This window comes from Rutidosis leptorrhynchoides, chromosome 10, assembly GCF_046630445.1.
Source record: "Rutidosis leptorrhynchoides isolate AG116_Rl617_1_P2 chromosome 10, CSIRO_AGI_Rlap_v1, whole genome shotgun sequence".
Classification (NCBI taxonomy): Eukaryota; Viridiplantae; Streptophyta; class Magnoliopsida; order Asterales; family Asteraceae; genus Rutidosis; species Rutidosis leptorrhynchoides.
The window spans coordinates 31,108,522-31,131,440 of NC_092342.1; positions in this window are offsets into that span (position 1 = coordinate 31,108,522).

A 22,919-nucleotide genomic window follows, 5' to 3' on the forward strand; every position below is an offset into this window, starting at 1 on the left:
TGATTGATGAGTTCCTGGATTTCTTGTTCCGTCATTCGGTTCAATCGCGCCATAATCTTCAATAAGAATGAAAAAAAATAATTATTCACATGGAATATTATAGATGTAGTATGTATTTACAGTACATCATAGCTTATTAATAATATGAACCAGTTATTATTATAAAAGCCTTTTCTTCTTATTAGCGTTTTATAATTATACCAAGGGTAGTACCTACCCGTTAAAGTTCATACTTAATAGCTTAGTACGAAAATCAATTACTATCACCCAAATAATACTCAACCATGGAAAATTATTGCATTTCATACTTCACTATTTTACATATGCTTATCTTTCATCAAACATTAAGCAAGCCACACTAGTAATATTATACAAAACGTTATATGATCCCATGGTTTAAAACAACAGCGCATCATTTAACCCAAAGCGTTCGTGTTCAAAGGAATCACTTAAAGGTTATCCTGGTTGTCTCCCTGCGTTTTGGCTGAGGGGCTGAAGAACTGGATGCCGGGATAGAACTAATAGGAATAGTGGGAATAGGTGTGGAAGTATTTGGTGGAGTTGGTGCCACAACATCCACTCTAAACTCGGGATTTGGATTTTCCATTTCAGTAGCCTTTCGTTTCTTTCCTCGTTCGAACTTGTCTTTCGTAATTTCCTGTATTTCTTCCTCCTCAGGATCACTTTCCGGTTCCTCTTCAATTGATTCATCTGGAACTTGTGAGTCTTCCCCAAAGGTGTCGTTTTCATCATCGGATAGGTTAATGACTGGAACACCATCTGAAGATTCTGGTTCGGAGTCGCTGAATGTGATAACAAGTTCTAAGCCAGACATCTATCACATAACAACTAGTAAATTAGTATCACATAATATTTACATATTAATTTTTTTTTAACCAACAAGGATAAGCAATAGTTTTCGAAATCAAACACGGTCAAAGTCCAGACTCACTAATGCATCCTAACAAACTCGATAAGACACACTAATGCAAATTTTCTGGTTCTCTAAGACCAACGCTCTGATACCACATGTCATAACCCGACCTTAACCATAAGGACGAATACAATAACATATGATTTCATCGCGAGGTATTGACCTCTATATGCGACATTTTTCAAAAACTGCATTCGTTTTTACAATACAAACCATAGCTTTTATTACAAATACAAGGTTTAAATAACTTAATAATGATTATCGTTTAGCGATAATCTTAGACTTACAAACTTTACATGTGATAATAACAATACGACCTCCAACATATTTTACATTACAAATCCTCCGATATGCAGTTTTATTTTTGACACAAATATGCATACTCAAGATCTTGCTTAAATTCAACATGTTGCAGCGGAAGCTTTTAGTTATCACCTGAGAATAAACATGCTTAAAACGTCAACATAAAGTTGGTGAGATATAGGTTTAATGCCGGCAGCGTTATAAATATAGACCACAAGATTTCATATATAAACGTTTTAATAAAAATATTCTAAGTTGTTGAGCACTTGATAACCATACTTAACATTTAATCAACGTCGCATATTCCCTTTATTATGAAATCTTACTACACCGTACCAAGTGTAGTCACCGAAACGAAGTATTGTGCAACCGTTGAATACTGGTCGTCCAGTCCGGTTGGGGTTGTCAGGCCCGATAGATCTATCAACAGGATTCGCGTTTACAATACCTCATGTAAATAATAGTTACCAAGTTACAGGGAAGTATGCCAGTGGTACAACTCAACGTAGAATATATATTTTTAATCACTTGTGTCCATAACGTAAATCATAAAATGCATGTATTCTCATCCCGAAATATTTAGAGTTTAAAAGTGGGACTATATACTCACTTTTGCCTTGAAGGTATTTATCACGACTTGGTCTCCGATAGATATCACGAACCTAACCATATATATAATATATCAACATATTTTCTTTTTAAGTAATCGTTAAATATATATATATATATATATATATATATATATATATATATATATATATATATATATATATATATATACTTTTAATACTTTTAATATTTTCTTAGTCCGTAGTTAGCAGTCCGATGTTAGTGGTCCACAATTAGTTGCTCAATAAAATAAATAAAGACCCCATCGTATTCGCATTGATCAGAATTAATCTTGACCCATGGTACCATGTTGTCAAATGACGTGTTGCGTACATAAAGTACCATGTTGTCAAATGACGTGTTGCGTACAATCATGAGGTCTTATGATTAATCTTCTCGTGTTGTTTACGGGTGGTCCTGAAATATATAAAATCAAATCATAAGTAAATATATATGAAATATCATATTAATTAGAAATATATGATTAATTTAATTTTTCTCCAAATATTTTCGTAGCTAAACTAGCTTCGCATACCCGATCTTGTTTTAGTCGTAGTTTCTTCATTACAACTCCGTTTTTGTTGGTTCAACTTGCCACTTCCTTGGATCGAGTCAAATTTTAAGAATATGAACTGAAAATACCTTAGGTTGTATTCGAAATCACAGGTTATAGGTCAAACTTTGGTGAAACTTATGAAAGTGATCATTTTCCATCATAAAAACAACATTTAATGATCATTTTTCTAAAAATACTTACACTTTGAGTTAAACCATGAAATTTTTATGTGTTAACATATTCATAAGAAATATCATTTTTCCATAATATGAACTTCCAATTCAAAGCTTAAGATGGTTTTTAATTATCCAACCCAAAACAGCCCCCGGTTGCACTCCGACGATGTAGATTCAGTTTTTAAGGTGTTCTTTGTAAAACCAAGTTATATCTTGTTAAGTTAGCATATCATTATGATATATTATAGGTCTTGAAGTGTTTTAAAAGTCAAGTTAGAAGGATCTATTTAGTTTGCGAACAAGTTTGAAATCATTCAAACTATGTTCTTGTTGTTAAAATTTTGAAACACAAAATAAGATAGCTTTATGAATATGAATTGAATAAGATTATGAATAAGGTTACTACCTCAAGTTACTTGGACAAAATTACTGTAAGAGATGAGAAAAATCCTAGAATCAAAAGAGTGGTGGAGTTGGATTGAAAGGTTGGAAGTAAACTTGTTTACTTGGAAGGATTTTTGAAGTGTTCTTGAATGGATTTTCTTATGATGATTAAGGGTTGTTTTTGAAGCTAGATCTTCATAGTTATTTGCTGAGATTGTGAAGAACACTTAAGGTTCCTAAGAGTGTTTTTGGTTAGAGAAAATGTGTAGTAAAAATGAAAATGGAATGGAGTATAAATGGTGGTGAAAAGATGTATAAATTTGTAATATTGTGCAAAAGTCTTGTAAATGCCAAATTGATTAATCATGCATGCTAAGATCCAAAATTGGCTGACTCATGGCTGCTAATAAAGTGATTGTGATGTGTATATACTAATAGTAAATACGTATAGAAGCTGGGTATGATACGGGTACATATACCCTAGATATACGTATAAAAATCTTGAGAAAATGGAACGAGAATTCAAATATAGCTATATTTTGTAAATATACTTATATTGTTTTATGTATTTAAGTCCTTAAAAAGTGATTAAATACATTATATATACGATACATGTATAAGCATTATAGGTTATAAGTATATATATCAAAGAATGTTACGTATAGTTATCGTTTTGAAAACTTAAGTTAGTAGTTTCAAAATATACTTATAACTCATTGTCATTAGTACACAATGAGATGTTAAACCATCCTTAGACCATGTTAAATATATATAAATACATATATATACACAAACGTATAATTATCGTATGTTATATAGTTCGTGATATCATCGGTCAAATTGGACGGTCAAACGTTGTGTAAAACTCTTTTTAAAAACATAAATCTCAACAATTTAGATTACTTATCATGTTGGTAAGGTTTAATTTATGTAAATATTAATCTCATAAGTATAAAATGATCGGAAAAATCCGGGTCGTTACACATTCCAAATTATCACAATCTACAACTCTTCCAATGACATCTAATAATGCTAAAAACGAACATATATTTCATAGCATTATTCCTCAAGAAAGACAAGCTTTTAGTTGCAATTGTTCTATTTACAAGTGATATTCGTTTAAATAATAAAAGGTGAAGACAAAAGACAGATTCGACGAATTGAAGAAGCAAACGACCAAAAAGCTCAAAAGTACAAAAGACAATCAAAAAGGTTCCAATTATTGATAAGAAACGTCTCGAAATTACAAGAGTACAAGATTCAAAACGCAAAGTACAAGATATTAAATTGTACGCAAGGACGTTCGAAAATCCGGAACCGGGACCAGAGTCAACTCTTAACGCTCGACGCAACGGACTAAAAATTACAAGTTAACTATGTATATAAATATAATATAATATATAATTAATTATATTAATTATATATATATTATATATATATTATAAACCGTCGGTAAACAAAGAGCCAAACTCCTCTGAGCTGTAAAAGTAACCTCCGCGACTCGCGGAGTTTGAAGGCAAAATTGGTCGCGAGTCGCGGAGCCCAAAATGAAAAACTGCCTATAAAGCCAACCGAATTCTGATCGCAAATATCCATCTTTTTCTTCCTCATTCATACGTAAAATTTATATTTATATTTATAATTTATATTTTAATTTTAATTATAATTCTAATAATAAGGGTATGTTAGCAAATGTTGTAAGGGTGTAAGTCGAAATTCTGTCCGTGTAACGCTACGCTATTTTTAATCATTGTAAGTTATGTTCAACCTTTTTATATTAATGTCTCGTAGCTAAGTTATTATTATGCTTATTTAAAATGAAGTAATCATGATGTTGGGCTAATTACTAAAATTGGGTAATTGGGCTTTGTACCATAATTGGGGTTTGGACAAAAGAACGACACTTGTGGAAATTAGACTATGGGCTATTAATGGGCTTTATATTTGTTTAACTAAATGATAGTTTGTTAATGTTAATATAAAGATTTACAATTGGGCGTCCCTATAAATTACCATATACACTCAATCGGACACGATGGGCGGGGTATTTATATGTACGAATAATCGTTCATTTAACCGGACACGGGAATGGATTAATAGCCACTAGAATAATTAAAACAGGGGTGAAATTACATTCAAGGGTAATTGGTGTAATTGTTAACAAAGTAGTAAAACCTTGGTTTACACGCAGTCGATAACCTGGTGTATTCATTAAACAAAGTATTAAAACCTTGTTACAATTCGAATCCCCAATTAGTTGGAATATTTAACTTCGGGTATAATAATAATTTGACGAGGACACTCGCACTTTATATTTATGACTGATGGACTGTTATGGACAAAAACCAGACGGACATATTAAATAATCCAGGACAAAGGACAATTAACCCATAGGCATAAAACTAAAATCAACACGTCAAACATCATGATTACGGAAGTTTAAATAAGCATAATTCTTTTATTTCATATTTAATTTCCTTTATTTTATATTTAATTGCACTTCTAATTATCGCACTTTTATTTATTGTTATTTAATTGCACTTTTAATTATCGTCCTTTTTAATTATCGTAAGTTTATTTTATCGCACTTTTATTATTCGCAATTTCATTATCGTTATTTACTTTACGCTTTAATTTAAGTCTTGTATTTATTTTATATTTTACATTAGGTTTTAACTGCGACTAAAGTCTTAAAATCGACAAACCGGTCATTAAACGGTAAAAACCCCCCTTTATAATAATAATATTACTTATATATATATTTGTATCTTTATAAAAGTAAACTAATATAGCGTTAAGCTTTGTTTAAAGATTTCCCTGTGGAACGAACCGGACTTACTAAAAACTACACTACTTTACGATTAGGTACACTGCCTATAAGTGTTGTAGCAAGGTTTAAGTATATCCATTCTATAAATAAATAAATATCTTGTGTAAAATTTTATCGTATTTAATAGTTTTTCCTAGTAAAATATAAACTATTTCGTATCCCTTAGCTTTGACATCAAGTATTTTTGGCACCGCTGCCGGGGACCTCTTAAACGCCGGAAGCGCAACGCTAATATAAAAAAAAAAGATTTTTAGTTTACTTCTATTAAAAGTCGCTTTTGTAAAAATACGTTTTAAATATTCGAAAATATAAAAAGAAAAACAAAAATATAAGCATTTTTAAGATTTTGTTAAACATTTAAGTTTTATAAAGTTTCTTTATTTTTATATAAGTTTTATTTAAGTATCTTGTTTTTATTTAAAAACATATAAATATAAAATATATATATATATATATATATATATATATATATATATCTAGTTTTAAGATTTTTATTTATAAAATTATAAAGTGATTCTATTTTTATTTAAGTTTTAAATATAAGTTTTATTTATACACATATTTTTTTTTATATAAACAGAAAAAATTAAAAACAGAAAATAAAAAAAAATAAAATAAAGAAAAAAACGCGTCGAATTTAATAAGCTGTCATCTGAATTTCTGAACCCCGCGACTCGCGGGGTTTGATGTTTAAAATACCGCAACTCGCGGAGTGACTCTGACACGCGACAGAACCCTAATTCAGCATTAATTACGGGTTATTTAATAATTATTATTATTATTAACCCTAATTATTATTATTATTATAATTAATTTTATTTTAACTTTTACTTTTTATTTAATTTATGTATTTAGTATTAATTAGTTTTATTAAATTATAAAATTAGTAGTTTTATTAAATAAATAATATAAAAATAATATTTTTATAAAAATTGTACTTTTTACAACTTTTTGTATATTTTTATATTTTGTCCCCTTTTAATCGTTTTAGCGTAATATTTGTATTTTTAGCTCATATTTAATTTTAAACTTAGTTTTTACTATAGTTATTTTTACTCCTAGATTTTTAGGCTTTGCCGTAAAATTCCTTAAGTGCTTTTTCTTTAGACTAAGATTTAGGTGCTTTAGAATTTTGCGACGCCTTTTTAAGTTTTAGTTTCTTTTTAAGTTATTTCCATTTAGGATATAGTTTTTCCTGTAAGCTTTAATATTTTTAGACACCTTTTACTATGTATCAATTATCATTCCAATTAGTAATTTCAATTTACAATTATAATTTTAAGTTAGTTGTAGTAATAAGATTAGGTTAGTCAAGTATTTTTAAGTTTTATAAGTTTCTTTTATTTTTTTTCGTCACCTTTTATTTTTCAACCATTTTTCTTTTTCGACCTTTTGCGACGAACTCTTTTTCTTTCTTATTTCTCGCTATTCTAGTTTTAGGACTTAGAATTTTTTCTACTTCTTATCTAAATTTCTTAAAATTACGAAAATTTATTTTGAGTGGTTAAATTAATAGACATCAAAATTTTCTGGTTCGTAGTAATAGTTGGATTTGTACGTGGACCGGGTTATTGGAGCCAAACAGTCCTCAATTATATTGAGACCAAACGAATCCTGCCCCTCTGCTGCATCTTTTGGCTATTCGAAACGTGGGCAAAATCAGAAAAGTCTATTGGTTGGATAACTTATTATAATTTTTCTTTCCTTTTAAAAACTAATAGGATATTCAGTGAATGCACCGAGCAAGACGTTCACCACCTTTTGTACGTTCACCACCTGTAACTAGATCAAGACATTTAGCAAATATAACCGCCGTTGATTTTTCTTTAGAATCGTCATCCAGTCGACCAAGTACTTCAGTTCAAATTTCCGATAATCCATTTTTTGAACCCGACCTCATAATTGAGAATCCGAAAAATATTCAGGAACGGTTCGTAGATCCTGAACCATTAAACTTTCCTCCGGAGCCACCAATCATTCAAACAGAGATTGTTGAGGAACGAACCATTAAATCAGAATCATCTAGTGATACCGATTCAACAAATTCAATTATGGAAAATCTGGAACCTTTAAGTATGGAAGACCGAATGAGAGCTAAACGCACTGGCCAAGGTCACGCAATTACTCGTCCAGACATTAATGCGCCAGATTATGAAATCAAAGGACAAATTCTACACATGGTGACTAATCAATGCCAATTTAGTGGTGCGCCGAAGGAAGATCCAAATGAACATCTACGTACCTTTAATAGGATCTGCACACTATTTAAAATCCGAGAAGTGGAGGATGAACAGATATATCTCATGTTATTTCCCTGGACTTTAAAGGGAGAAGCCAAAGATTGGTTGGAATCGTTACCTGAAGGGGCGATTGATACATGGGACGTTTTAGTTGACAAATTTCTTAAACAATTCTTTCCTGCATCTAAAGCCGTAAGACTTCAAGCAGAAATTGTTACGTTCACACAGAAACCAAATGAAACTCTATATGAGGCGTGGACAAGATATGGAAAGTTGTTAAGAGGATGTCCGCAACATGGTTTAGACACCTGTCAAATAGTACAAATATTCTACCAAGGATGTGACATCACTACAAGGAAAGACATATATATAGCAGCTGGTGGTTCTATTATGAAGAAAACCGAAACTGATGCTTACAAAATAATTGATAACACTGCTTCCCACTCACATGAGTGGCACCAAGAAAAAGATATCATTAGATCATCTAAAGCAGCTAGAGCCGATTCTAGCCATGACTTAGATTCCATTTCCGCAAAGATAGATGCTGTGGAGAGACGAATGGAAAAGATGACTAAGGATATTCACTCAATACGAATTAGTTGTGAGCAGTGTGGAGGACCACATTTGACAAAAGATTGTCTCAGTATTGAATTAACAATGGAACAAAGAGAGAATATTTCATACATAAACCAAAGGCCTGGAAATAATTATCAGAATAATTATCAACCGCCAAGACCAATTTACAATCAAAACCAGAATTATAACCGAAATATTCCATACAACAACCAACAAGGTCCTAGCAATCAACAAATATCCAATAATACTTACAATCAGCAAAGACCTAATTTTCAAAACAAACCACCACAACAAACCGATGATAAAAAGCCGAATTTAGAAGATATGATGACGAAGCTAGTTGAAACTCAAACACAGTTTTTCACATCTCAGAAACAAACCAATGAACAAAATGCTCAAGCATTTAGAAATCAACAAGCTTCTATTCAAAATCTAGAACAAGAAGTGAGTAACCTAGCAAGGTTAATAGGTGAAAGAAAACCGGGAAGTCTACCTAGTGATACAAATGCTAACCCCCGAAATGAAACAGCTAAAGCCATTACCACAAGAAGTGGTACAACACTTAAACCACCTGAAATACCTGTAACTTCTGATGAAGCCATTCCTACTCCACAAGAACCACAACCTGATCAAGATAAGGAAAAAGAACCGGTAGTTGAAAAGGTTAATGAAGATAACATAGTTAAGGATAAACCTTATGTTAAACCATACCAACCACCACTTCCTTACCCAAGTAAAATGAAGAAAGAAAAACTTGAAGCCGAGCAATCCAAATTCTTGGATATGTTTAAACAGATAAATGTAAATCTTCCTTTCATTGATGTGATTTCAGGAATGCCTAGATATGCTAAATTCTTGAAAGATCTAATCTCAAATAGAAAGAAAATGGAAGAACTCTCGGCTGTTACTATGAATGCTAATTGTTCAGCAGTGCTGTTGAATAAGATACCAGAAAAACTATCTGATCCAAGAAGTTTCACAATTCCATGTTTTCTGGGTAGTCTTAGTTCAATAGAAGCATTGGCAGACTTAGGTGCTAGTATAAATCTAATGCCGTATTCACTATACGCTAAACTAGACCTTGGAGAATTGAAACCAACAAGAATAAGCATACAATTAGCCGATAGATCAATAAAATATCCTAGAGGGATAATGGAGAACATGCTAGTTAAAGTTGGTACTTTAGTATTTCCAGTAGATTTTGTTGTTCTGGACATGGAAGAAGATTCTCAAGTTCCTCTCATATTAGGAAGACCATTCTTAAACACGGCTAAAGCAATGATAGACGTATTCGGTAAGAAACTGACCCTAAGTATAGAGGATGAGAGTGTTACCTTTTCAGTTGATAGAGTAATGCAACAACCACAATCTGCAGATGATACATGTTATTATATTCAAACTATAGATGCACATGCAGAATTATTAGAAGAATTTCCAGAATTACAAGGAACAGGAGAATGTTCTTTAGGAGAAGGTAATGAACCAATTGATGAAGCTGAAATGTTAGCTAGACTTATAGCTAATGGATATGAACCAACAACAGAAGAAATTCAAATGCTAAAAGAAGAAGACAGATATCGATACAAATCATCGATAGAAGAACCTCCGAAATTAGAGTTAAAGCCACTTCCAAACCATTTGGAATACGCTTATTTACATGGTGAATCTGAATTACCTGTAATAATATCGTCTTCCCTTACTGAAAATGAGAAATCACAACTCATTTCTGTGTTGAAAGCTCATAAACCAGCCATTGCATGGAAGATTCATGATATTAAAGGAATAAGTCCTTCGTATTGCACACATAAAATCTTTATGGAAGAAGGTCATAAAACGTATGTGCAACGCCAACGAAGACTAAATCCTAATATGCAAGATGTAGTTAAGAAAGAGATTATTAAACTGCTAGACGCAGGTTTAATTTATCCAATCTCTGATAGTCCATGGGTAAGCCCAGTTCAATGCGTGCCTAAGAAGGGTGGCATGACTGTCATTACAAATGAGAAAAATGAGCTTATTCCTACTAGGACTGTAACAGGATGGCGTGTATGTATTGATTATAGAAAATTAAATGACGCCACCAGAAAAGATCACTTTCCCTTACCTTTCATAGATCAAATGTTGGAAAGATTAGCCGAAAATAGTTACTATTGTTTTCTAGATGGATTTTCTGGATATTTTCAAATTCCAATAGCACCCGAAGATCAAGAGAAAACTACATTCACATGCCCTTATGGTACTTTTGCTTACAAACGTATGCCATTTGGACTTTGTAACGCCCCTGCAACCTTTCAAAGGTGTATGATGGCAATTTTTCATGACATGATAGAAGAATGCATGGAAGTTTTCATGGATGACTTTTCAGTCTTCGGTGATACATTTGAATCATGTCTAGTTAATCTGGAACGAATGCTTCTTAGATGCGAACAATCAAATCTAGTACTTAATTGGAAGAAATGCCATTTCATGGTTAAAGAAGGCATCGTTCTTGGACATAAAATTTCAAAAGAAGGAATTGAAGTGGATAGAGCTAAAGTAGATGTAATTGCTAAACTTCCACATCCCACCAATGTTAGAGGAGTTAGGAGTTTTCTAGGGCATGCCGGTTTTTACCGACGTTTCATAAAAGATTTTTCTAAAATTGCCACTCCTATGAATAAACTCCTAGAAAAGGATGCGCCATTCATCTTTTCAGATGAGTGTATCAAATCTTTTAATATTCTTAAAGAGAAACTCACTAATGCGCCGATCATGATAACACCAAATTGGAATCTACCATTTGAACTAATGTGCGATGCAAGTGATTTTGCAATGGGAGCCGTTTTAGGACAAAGGATTGAAAAACGATTTCAACCTATATATTACGCTAGTAAGACATTACAAGGAGCACAGACGAATTACACAACTACTGAAAAAGAACTCCTTGCTATTGTCTTTGCTTTTGACAAATTTCGTTCATATCTCGTTCTAGCAAAAACGGTGGTCTATACCGACCATTCTGCTCTTAGATACCTATTTTCAAAACAAGATGCTAAACCAAGATTAATCCGTTGGATCTTACTCTTACAAGAGTTTGATATTGAAATCCGAGATAAAAGAGGAGCAGAAAATCTCGCCGCTGATCATCTTTCTCGTCTTGAAAATCCTGAATTAGAAGTTCTAAATGAATCAGCCATACAAGACAACTTTCCCGATGAATATCTATTGAAGATAGATTATAAAGAAATCCCATGGGTTGCAGACTATGCAAACTACTTAGTTTGTGGATTCCTTGAAAAAGGATTATCGTACCAAAGACGAAAGAAATTCTTCAGTGATATAAAACACTATTTCTGGGAAGATCCACATCTGTTTAAAAGTTGTCCCGATGGAATAATACGCCGATGTGTATTTGGAGATGAAGCTAGTAAAATTTTAAACCATTGTCACACAGGACCAACAGGAGGGCATTATGGGCCTCAACTAACAGCAAGAAAAGTTTATGATGCTGGATTCTATTGGCCTACAATTTACAAAGACGCACACCTTCTTTGCAAATCCTGTGATGCATGTCAAAGGGCCGGAAAAATAAGTCAACGTGATGAAATGCCACAAAATGTCATCCAAGTATGTGAAGTATTTGACATTTGGGGTATTGACTTTATGGGTCCATTTCCAAAATCTCATAATAATCTATATATACTCGTAGCCATTGATTATGTATCTAAATGGGCGGAAGCACAAGCTCTCCCAACTAACGATGCACGAGTTGTAGTCAACTTTTTAAAACGTCTTTTTGCAAGGTTTGGAACACCGAAAGCTTTAATAAGTGATCGGGGTACTCATTTCTGTAATAATCAACTTGAGAAAGTTCTTAAAAGATATGGAGTAACTCATAAAATCTCCACCGCATATCATCCACAAACAAGTGGACAAGTTGAAAATACCAACCGAGCTTTAAAACGTATTCTAGAGAAAACCGTAGGATCAAATCCGAAGGAATGGTCCATTAAATTGGAGGATGCACTCTGGGCTTTTAGAACAGCCTACAAAACTCCAATTGGAACCACACCTTTTAGACTTGTTTATGGAAAAGCATGTCATCTTCCAGTAGAAATTGAACACAAAGCATTTTGGGCTTTGAAAACATGTAATCTTGATTTACATGAAGCTGGACGTCTACGATTAAGTCAACTAAACGAATTAGAAGAATTAAGACATGAAGCATACGAAAATTCGTTAATCTATAAGGAAAGAACGAAGAAATGGCATGATAAAAGAATCAGAAGTTCAAAAGAATTTAAAGAAGGAGACAGAGTTCTTCTTTTCAATTCACGATTCAAGCTATTTCCTGGAAAATTGAAATCAAGATGGTCTGGACCATTCATAGTCAAAAGAGTTTTCCCATACGGAACGATAGAATTGATAAATTCAAATGGGATTGAATTTAAAGTTAATGGTCACAGAGTTAAACATTACATACATGGTCCGATGGAAGTCGACAACGAAGTTAATCATAATTTCGACACCACAGCTAACTAAGTGTGGGGAGAATCAAGTCTTTAAAGGATAATATGTATTTCTGTTAGAGTTAGATTGTCTGTTTTCGTGTAAATCTCGAAAATGGAACCCGAATGGTCTTTTCCTAGCAGACCCTAAAGAACTAGTCTTCTCCCCCCATTCTGAATTTTTATTTTTTTTAGGTTTTTACAAAATGAAGACTGCCTGTGAACTAAACCATGGTCTAATGCTACACGCCTTGATCACTAAACGTAATAATGACATACTACCGAGTGAATTAGTATCAGTAATCAGAGAAAGAATGGATGGAGTTAGAAAAGAATCCAGATGCGAAGATAATAAGTTACAATTTGGTAAAGGAAAATCAAAATCCGCAGCGAAAAGAAGAGCACGACACCTAGAACGATGTCACAAATGCGGAAAATGGTCACATGGAGGTAAATGTTCAAATAATCAAACCTATTCAAATACCGAATTTGTTACTTTATGCAGAGACGGACCGTTCATATGTTTAGAAGAAAAGACACTGAATGCTCGAGGTTACGCCTATGTAGCCATGGAAAATCAATTAAACCGACTATCTTATGAATGAGATAGATCATATAACTAAGAAATCTATTCCACAGGTATGTCTGTACAGTTTTTATTTTTATTTTTATTTTTAACCTTTTGATAATAAACGCTAATTTGTTCGCTAAAAAGTATTAAATTGGTATTGAATAAAATTAGGTTTGGCGACCGAAATTATTGATATCATTCAAAAATTTATTACATCACTGCGAAATTTAACGTTTATTCTTAAGGTATAAATATCTTTAATCAATCAACCCAAAATATTTCAAAAATTCGTCATGAGTTAAATTAGGTCTTGGAACCGAAATTACTTTACCGAAAAGAGGGGCGCATATTTTTGATAATATTTGATTGATTAAAGTGGGATAAAAAGACAAAAAGATTTTTAATTTTATTTTTACCATGTTTTTAAAAATTAATATTTAAATCTTAAATTAATATTGTAAACTTTGTAAAAACAATATATTTAAAATTGTAAATATTTGAAAAATTAATATAAGTTTGGTGTGAATTTATAATATGAATTTTTAAATTAAGATTGGTGTGAACCTTTAATTTTTAAAATATGAATTTTTAATTTTATGCATTTCAAATTTTAAGTTTGGTGTGAATTTTTAATATTAATTTTGAATTTTATATTTAAGTTGTGTGATTTTAAAAACAAAAATTTACTTTATCTCATTAAGTTAAAAATATGATTTTTAAAATTCGTCGTAAGTTGAAGACTAGGTCTTTAAACCGAAATTGCTTTACCCGAGGGAGGGACGAGAACTTTTATTATCATTATTTTTAATCTTATTGAATTAAAGTATGCCAAAAAAACATTGAAAAAACTCAAAAATCTTAGCTTTTAAAACAATCGCTACAAAAAGACAAATTTTAAAATTTTGTCGAAGGACGGACTAGGACATCGATCCGAAACGACCTCGTCCTAAATAACAAGGGAAACAAAATTTTAAAATTAATTACTTAATTGTTTTAATAAGTTAATGATTATAAAAAAAAAAAAAATACCAAACTCCGCGACTCGCGGAGTTTGGAGCTTAAATCTCCGCGAGTCGCGGAGGGATGAAAAATCAGAAAAAAAATAAAGAGCTGGAACAGATCAGTCCCAACCCCAAAACAATAAAAACCTGCGAAAAACTGCACGCGAAAAACCCGAAAAAATACACCCCAAAATCACAATTTTTAACCGTTAATCATCAAATCTTTTGCTAAAATCATGTTGAGAAGGATGCTATCTAAGAATTACTCAAGAAAAACGGTAAATTTCTACACCTAAACACCATTTAATCCGAAATTTGGTGTTCTTGAGTCATTTTTTCCCAATTTGATTTTGATGCTTTTTAGTGTAATTAGGCTTAAATTGTTTATGTATTATGCTTGTATAACCTAGATTGATGCTGTTTAACATGATTAGAAGCCTTAAACTTCAAATTTTGAGTAATCTAGGGTTTGTGTTCTTGAGCAATTTAGGGCTTTTTGATATAAACAGGTTATGGCCGATTTTTGTCATGAATTGTTGCTAAATTAAGTAGTGTAACATGTTTAGGTAGTTAAATGATCCAAACTTTGAGCCTAAACATGATTTTGAGAATTAAAGTGGACTTTTTCAAGTCTAAAAATTCATGAACTTGATTTTAGAAAGATAATGCCATTTGAGACTTGTTTGATTGCTAGTAATGATTATTTTGACATGTTGTTTGAGTTGAATGCTTATGAACTTGGCAAACATTTTCGTATATGCTTATTTGAAAAAGTGTAGATTTGATAAAAATGTGAAAATGAGCTTAAGTTTGATATAAATTGATAATGTCATTGTAATTATTTTGATTGATGATTTTGCTGACACTAATGCATATTTGGATGCACAAAAATTGTGTTTGATGTGTTTTGCAGAATGAAAGGGGTGAATCTTCATCCCAAGCCCGCAATGCTCCTGCTGAGAATTTGGAACAACAGGAGGTGGATAACTACTACAAGCAGGATATACCTCATCCAGTCATGACCTTTTCCGATATGCACTTGGAAGAGTTGCACCCGAACCTGAGATTTGACAGACTTTGGATAGATTATCCAAAATATCAAAGGGGTTTGCATACTCTTCATTCTAAGGTTGTTGAGGTACCGAGGGTCATAGAATGGGGACCCTTAGAAGCTGTAGAATTGGCCGGGCCAATTAGAGAATTACTTGTACAGAGGTATGGTAATTCTTCTTTTAATGACTGGGTACGTTTATTCACCATGCGTAGACCTGTATATAAAGTATGGTGTGAAGAATTGTTATGTAGTATAGAGTTGAATGATCGGGTAGCTAGTTTAACCGATTGTTCTTTTATTAGATTTTTGTTAGGCGGTTCGATGCGCCACATGTCTTTACTAGACATGGCTCAGGCTTTACGTATATATACGCCTGAGGAGTTAGCGTCTGCCGATTGTAGAGGATTGATACTAAACGGTAGAAAGATAGATGAAAATTTTGATACACACGGTGTGTGGAGTCAAATGACAAGCCATCACCGTTTCAAAGGGGGAAATTACTCTTATTTGGATATAGATAGAGCCGAATTAAGAGTGATACATAGGTTTTTAGCTAATTCGATTACACAAAGGGGTAAGAACAAGGAAAAAGTAAATGAACAGGATTTGTTTTACCATATGTGTATTCGAGACCCACAAAATGCTGTAAGTATACCGTATTGTGTGGGCTATTATTTATCAGCTATGGTTCGGGGGATGCGACCGCATAGCATAATAGGAGGTGGTATTTTTATTACTTTGATTGGTGAATATCTCGGTGTGGATATAAGTCGGGGGGGATTATTAGTGGAAGAACCAGAACCCCGCGATACTATAGGTTTAAATGTATACCATGGTGCGAAAGTTTTGAAGAGGCGAAATAACGCCGCAGTACGATACCATGGTAGACATCCACAGGTGGAGAGAAACCAACAGCAAGGTAATGTAGGAGGGGGGAATGAGATGCAAGAAATGCAAAGGTTTATAGCTTCTCAGGAATACGAAAATGCTAGACAGAGAGCATTTGAAGATTGGCAAGTTCATCAGAACCAAATCATAGCTCATTGCCAACATATAGGTAGAAACTATATTCCTACACCGAAACCCATCTTCCCTCCCTGGTCTATAGAGATGCAGCCACCGTATCCTACGTATGACCCTGCCGAAGCATTCTATAGCACCTATGGTTATGCCTGGAACCCCTATTGGTACCAGTATCATCCCTAGTATACTTAGTTTTATTTATTTTGTAATTTGTAATTATTGATACGTTTAATACTTTTGTTAATATTGTAATCATTTTTATAATTGTCTAACTTTTATTCTTAGATTTTAATAATTTTTGAATGTGGGTTAATATACCAAACTTCAAAAATATGTATATATATTTGCAGTTTATCTTATGTACACAACAGGGTAAAACAACGCATTTTCAAAGACTGGCATTAAGTTCAGCAAAAGCAACTAATTTTGACGACAAGATGCAAAATATATGTGAAATAACAACAAGACGGAATGAACAAATGATGTGCACCATTTATCATTCAGCAAACAAACGCCAATATATTTGGAAACTTTGGTAAAAATTTAATCATTATCACACTAATCACCCTCAATAATTTAAATTGTTACTGATTTCTTGCAAATGAGGGCATTGCAAGATCTTAAGTGTGGGAAGGGGTTAAATTCTTTCAGATTTTAAAATTTTTATCTTAAACACTTGGTTACCATTAAAAATACTAGTAAAGCAGTAGTTGTATTAGAATCTAGTGCTCTCTGATAAAAAAGAACAGCCCTAGTCTTATATACTGACTACCCAATTCTAGTAAAAATTTTCAAAATTTTCAATTAAATGAACTAAAAATCATGTTTATACATATTTATGAACGATAAAACTAGGTTTTAACACCAAAATTATTGTTACCTCAAAAAGGACATAAATTGATAAACAAACTAAAATGTTAAAATTCATTTAAAATGGAATAGAGGACGATAAAAAGGAAAATAAAAGCCAAGTGTGGGAAAATTTACCAAGTTATCTTAAACATATGTCACATATTTCTGTAACAAATAACTGAAAATACTTTTGCTTTGGGCTAAACTAAACTGTTTTACCCGATGAAAGAAAAGAAGAGATGGATCTACACGATGAATCAATTCCATCATTAAAAGGAAGTAAAGTCTTCCGAAAAAGACACGCGCTTCTTGATTTAGGTCATGAAGTTGTCGTCCAGACCAGCTGTAGGTTGACGAAAAATCTAGAAAAGTCATCACTAAAATCAGCAGGAAATCCACGGACCTCAGCATTAAACAGGGTCACCAAGTGGTCAGATTTATCCCACTCATGAGAAGGATTTATCTCGTACAATGGGGGGGCACCATGCAAATTAGCTGGATAAGACTAATGAATCAGATTCCCAGAAAGGATAATCTCCTTAAAGATTAAAAATCAGCTTTTAAGACTGATATTACTCAATCCTAGAGATTGACCTTAAAGATTGAGAATTCAAACTCATGGAATTCAATGATATCTAAACTCGAGCTTGAACGAGAAAATATTTTGATCAAAATTATAAACCGATTTGTTTTCTGAAAACCCATTTTCAATGCGTTCATTACCATTGAACGTAAAATCCTAGGAATTCACCTGGAATTCATTAGGTCACCTGAACTAAATCAGGTGTCAACCGTAAGAACGGTGGTTGCATAGTGGTCAAAGACAGGACCTTGTGCCATACCGAAAAATCATAAGGGTGAGCTTTACTATTGCTCCTACCAAGGATAGTAATTGCGTCTGACACGTTACAGACCATAATTAAAAGCATGTCAGGGGACATTGCCTTAACAGTTGCTTGTTCAACGCTTTCCTTTACAACCGGACGGTAGTTTACCGAAAGGTAATATACGGGACAATTAAACTGGACGTGTTGCTTTCCAAATACAAGGTTAGCAAGTGGGTGACACAAAACCGCAAGTTTTGAGCTAAAATTTTCAAATCTGAAACCCACCAAACCCACAAAAATATTTTGCAAACACCGGTAAAGGGTTATTCCGGAAAACTTATCTAGGGTAAAAACTAGATTTAATTTTCAAAAGATCAAATGTTTTCATAAAGATCCAATTTCCTTAATGGATCTAAATTTTTATAGTCATGTGGGACTGTAAACCATATCGTTACTACCATTGTTTATACCGCCGTATAGAAATCACTGATGTACAAAGTGTGAAAAATAAAGAAGTGATTCTAGTATTTCAAGACAATATTGCTTGAGGACAAGCAACGCTCAAGTGTGGGAATATTTGATAATGCTAAAAACGAACATATATTTCATAGCATTATTCCTCAAGAAAGACAAGCTTTTAGTTGCAATTGTTCTATTTACAAGTGATATTCGTTTAAATAATAAAAGGTGAAGACAAAAGACAGATTCGACGAATTGAAGACGCAAACGACCAAAAAGCTCAAAAGTACAAAAGACAATCAAAAAGGTTCCAATTATTGATAAGAAACGTCTCGAAATTACAAGAGTACAAGATTCAAAACGCAAAGTACAAGATATTAAATTGTACGCAAGGACGTTCGAAAATCCGGAACCGGGACCAGAGTCAACTCTTAACGCTCGACGCAACGGACTAAAAATTACAAGTTAACTATGTATATAAATATAATATAATATATAATTAATTATATTAATTATATATATATATATATTATATATATATTATAAACCGTCGGTAAACAAAGAGCCAAACTCCTCTGAGCTGTAAAAGTAACCTCCGCGACTCGCGGAGTTTGAAGGCAAAATTGGCCGCGAGTCGCGGAGCCCCAAAATGAAAAACTGCCTATAAAGCCAACCGAATTCTGATCGCAAATATCCATCTTTTTCTTCCTCATTCATACGTAAAATTTATATTTATATTTATAATTTATATTTTAATTTTAATTATAATTCTAATAATAAGGGTATGTTAGCAAATGTTGTAAGGGTGTAAGTCGAAATTCTGTCCGTGTAACGCTACGCTATTTTTAATCATTGTAAGTTATGTTCAACCTTTTTATATTAATGTCTCGTAGCTAAGTTATTATTATGCTTATTTAAAACGAAGTAATCATGATGTTGGGCTAATTACTAAAATTGGGTAATTGGGCTTTGTACCATAATTGGGGTTTGGACAAAAGAACGACACTTGTGGAAATTAGACTATGGGCTATTAATGGGCTTTATATTTGTTTAACTAAATGATAGTTTGTTAATGTTAATATAAAGATTTACAATTGGGCGTCCCTATAAATTACCATATACACTCAATCGGACACGATGGGCGGGGTATTTATATGTACGAATAATCGTTCATTTAACCGGACACGGGAATGGATTAATAGCCACTAGAATAATTAAAACAGGGGTGAAATTACATTCAAGGGTAATTGGTGTAATTGTTAACAAAGTAGTAAAACCTTGGTTTACACGCAGTCGATAACCTGGTGTATTCATTAAACAAAGTATTAAAACCTTGTTACAATTCGAATCCCCAATTAGTTGGAATATTTAACTTCGGGTATAATAATAATTTGACGAGGACACTCGCACTTTATATTTATGACTGATGGACTGTTATGGACAAAAACCAGACGGACATATTAAATAATCCAGGACAATTAACCCATAGGCATAAAACTAAAATCAACACGTCAAACATCATGATTACGGAAGTTTAAATAAGCATAATTCTTTTATTTCATATTTAATTTCCTTTATTTTATATTTAATTGCACTTCTAATTATCGCACTTTTATTTATTGTTATTTAATTGCACTTTTAATTATCGTCCTTTTTAATTATCGCAAGTTTATTTTATCGCACTTTTATTATTCGCAATTTCATTATCGTTATTTACTTTACGCTTTAATTTAAGTCTTGTATTTATTTTATATTTTACATTAGGTTTTAACTGCGACTAAAGTCTTAAAATCGACAAACCGGTCATTAAACGGTAAAAACCCCCCTTTATAATAATAATATTACTTATATATATATTTGTATCTTTATAAAAGTAAACTAATATAGCGTTAAGCTTTGTTTAAAGATTTCCCTGTGGAACGAACCGGACTTACTAAAAACTACACTACTTTACGATTAGGTACACTGCCTATAAGTGTTGTAGCAAGGTTTAAGTATATCCATTCTATAAATAAATAAATATCTTGTGTAAAATTTTATCGTATTTAATAGTTTTTCCTAGTAAAATATAAACTATTTCGTATCCCTTAGCTTTGACATCAACATCTAAAATATACATTACATATACATATTATACAAATACATTAAATTTAATATCTGATTTATTACATACATATATATAAATAAACAAACACAGAGTATAAATTTGTGTACCAGCTTCAAGGTTTGGTTCAAGATTTATGTCTGACACTTGATTCAATGGCAAAAACTGAAAGGGATTATTGGTAGAATCAAAACAACAAACCCTCCTAAGAGATGTATCACGATAGAAATTAAGCTTAAAGATATGCTTCAAGGTAGGATACTTTTCTTTATAATCACCCACAAGATATCTTTTTAGAATTAAGACACCACCTTGTTCCAAATTGTTTTGAAAATCTGGACACAAGACTTCCTTAACAAAAGTATCCATGTTTAGACACTACATGATTAAAAATAATAAAATAAAGTAAGCAATTGTAGTGTAAAAACCAAATTATGTATAAACGACGTAAGAAAACAAATATGAAAACAAATATCCACACAAATATCTACACAAATATATGATTGATATGAAATGGGATTTTTCATTGTTTATAAATACTGTCTGTAAAACAAATTACATACATGAGCCTAAATATTCTTACATAAACTAATGTAACATTAAGCATTTACTATGATTTTTTTTTGGAAAGTCAGAATTATATTAACAAAAAAAGACCCACAATACAGCAATAGTGACTATCAATTTGTGCAGAACACCAACATCAATAGCAGTTTGATTGTATTTGGCAACAGAGTTGCACCAAACTACTTTTTACCACTACAGCAACTAAACAAAATTAAATACAGTTTAATTTTCTATTTGGCATGAGCATGTAGTATGATAAACACTAAAGAAATTGTCGTATTTTTTCGACAGTATGCAATAAAGTTTCATGTTTGGGTTTTTATGCTACAATGAAACTAAACTTACTAAAGTAAATTAACTATGTAAGTATTCATAAAGAAACGATAATTTTCAATTACGATGGGTTTTTATGCTACAATGAAACTAAACTTACTAAAGTAAATTAACTATGTAAGTATTCATAAAGAAACGATAATTTTCAATTACGAATGATACTGAATATGTTCAATACCATATTCAAGATGAATTAAGAAAATACCAAAAGCAATTTCATACAGTAAAATATATCAGGCAACCCTGTGTTCAAATCAGACATGTATTATGAACAAAAGGAAAGGCTTAAAAAAGTATATAAGACGATAATACCTTTTCCTCCATGAAAATCATCTGCAGTTCGTACATCTTGTTTAAGAACAGAGTATCGTAAAGAATTTGAATATGTAGGGTTTTGAGATTGAGGAAGAAGATGAGGGTTTAGGTTCATATATAATTATCAGAAGATTAAAAAGCACCATCGATATACTTGAAAATCTTTACAGGATTTTTTGGAAGCGTAAGAATTCAGAGTTGATTCTATTATCAAGGGCTATTTTCAATTTGGGGAAGGAGCGAAGTGGAAGAGAAAGCCGAAACAGTTGTGCAGTTATTAAATGATTCTTGAATGGATCGATGATATATTAATGGATACGACAAATTGAATGGGTCAACTAAATATCCAAACGTTATTGGATCACATGCCCAATTGTGTTCATAATAATATTACTTTTATTATAACGGCCCAATATGAAGTGATAAATCATACAGTATTTTTTTAGAATAATATATGTTTAAAATACTTGAATCATTTAATTTTATTAAATTGACAGCATATTTTGGTTGTTAGTTATTTGATGTCATTAAAACATATTTATCGATTAAAAATGTTTTTTAGCATGCTTATAAGGAATGGCTAAACCTTGTAGTGAACACTAATACATGAAGAACAAAAATGGATATAAATATTGAACTTCAAACATGTTATGTAAAATAATCTAAATAAAGCAAAACATACTATTTTAACAATGAGAAGATGGCAATGCTTAAATTT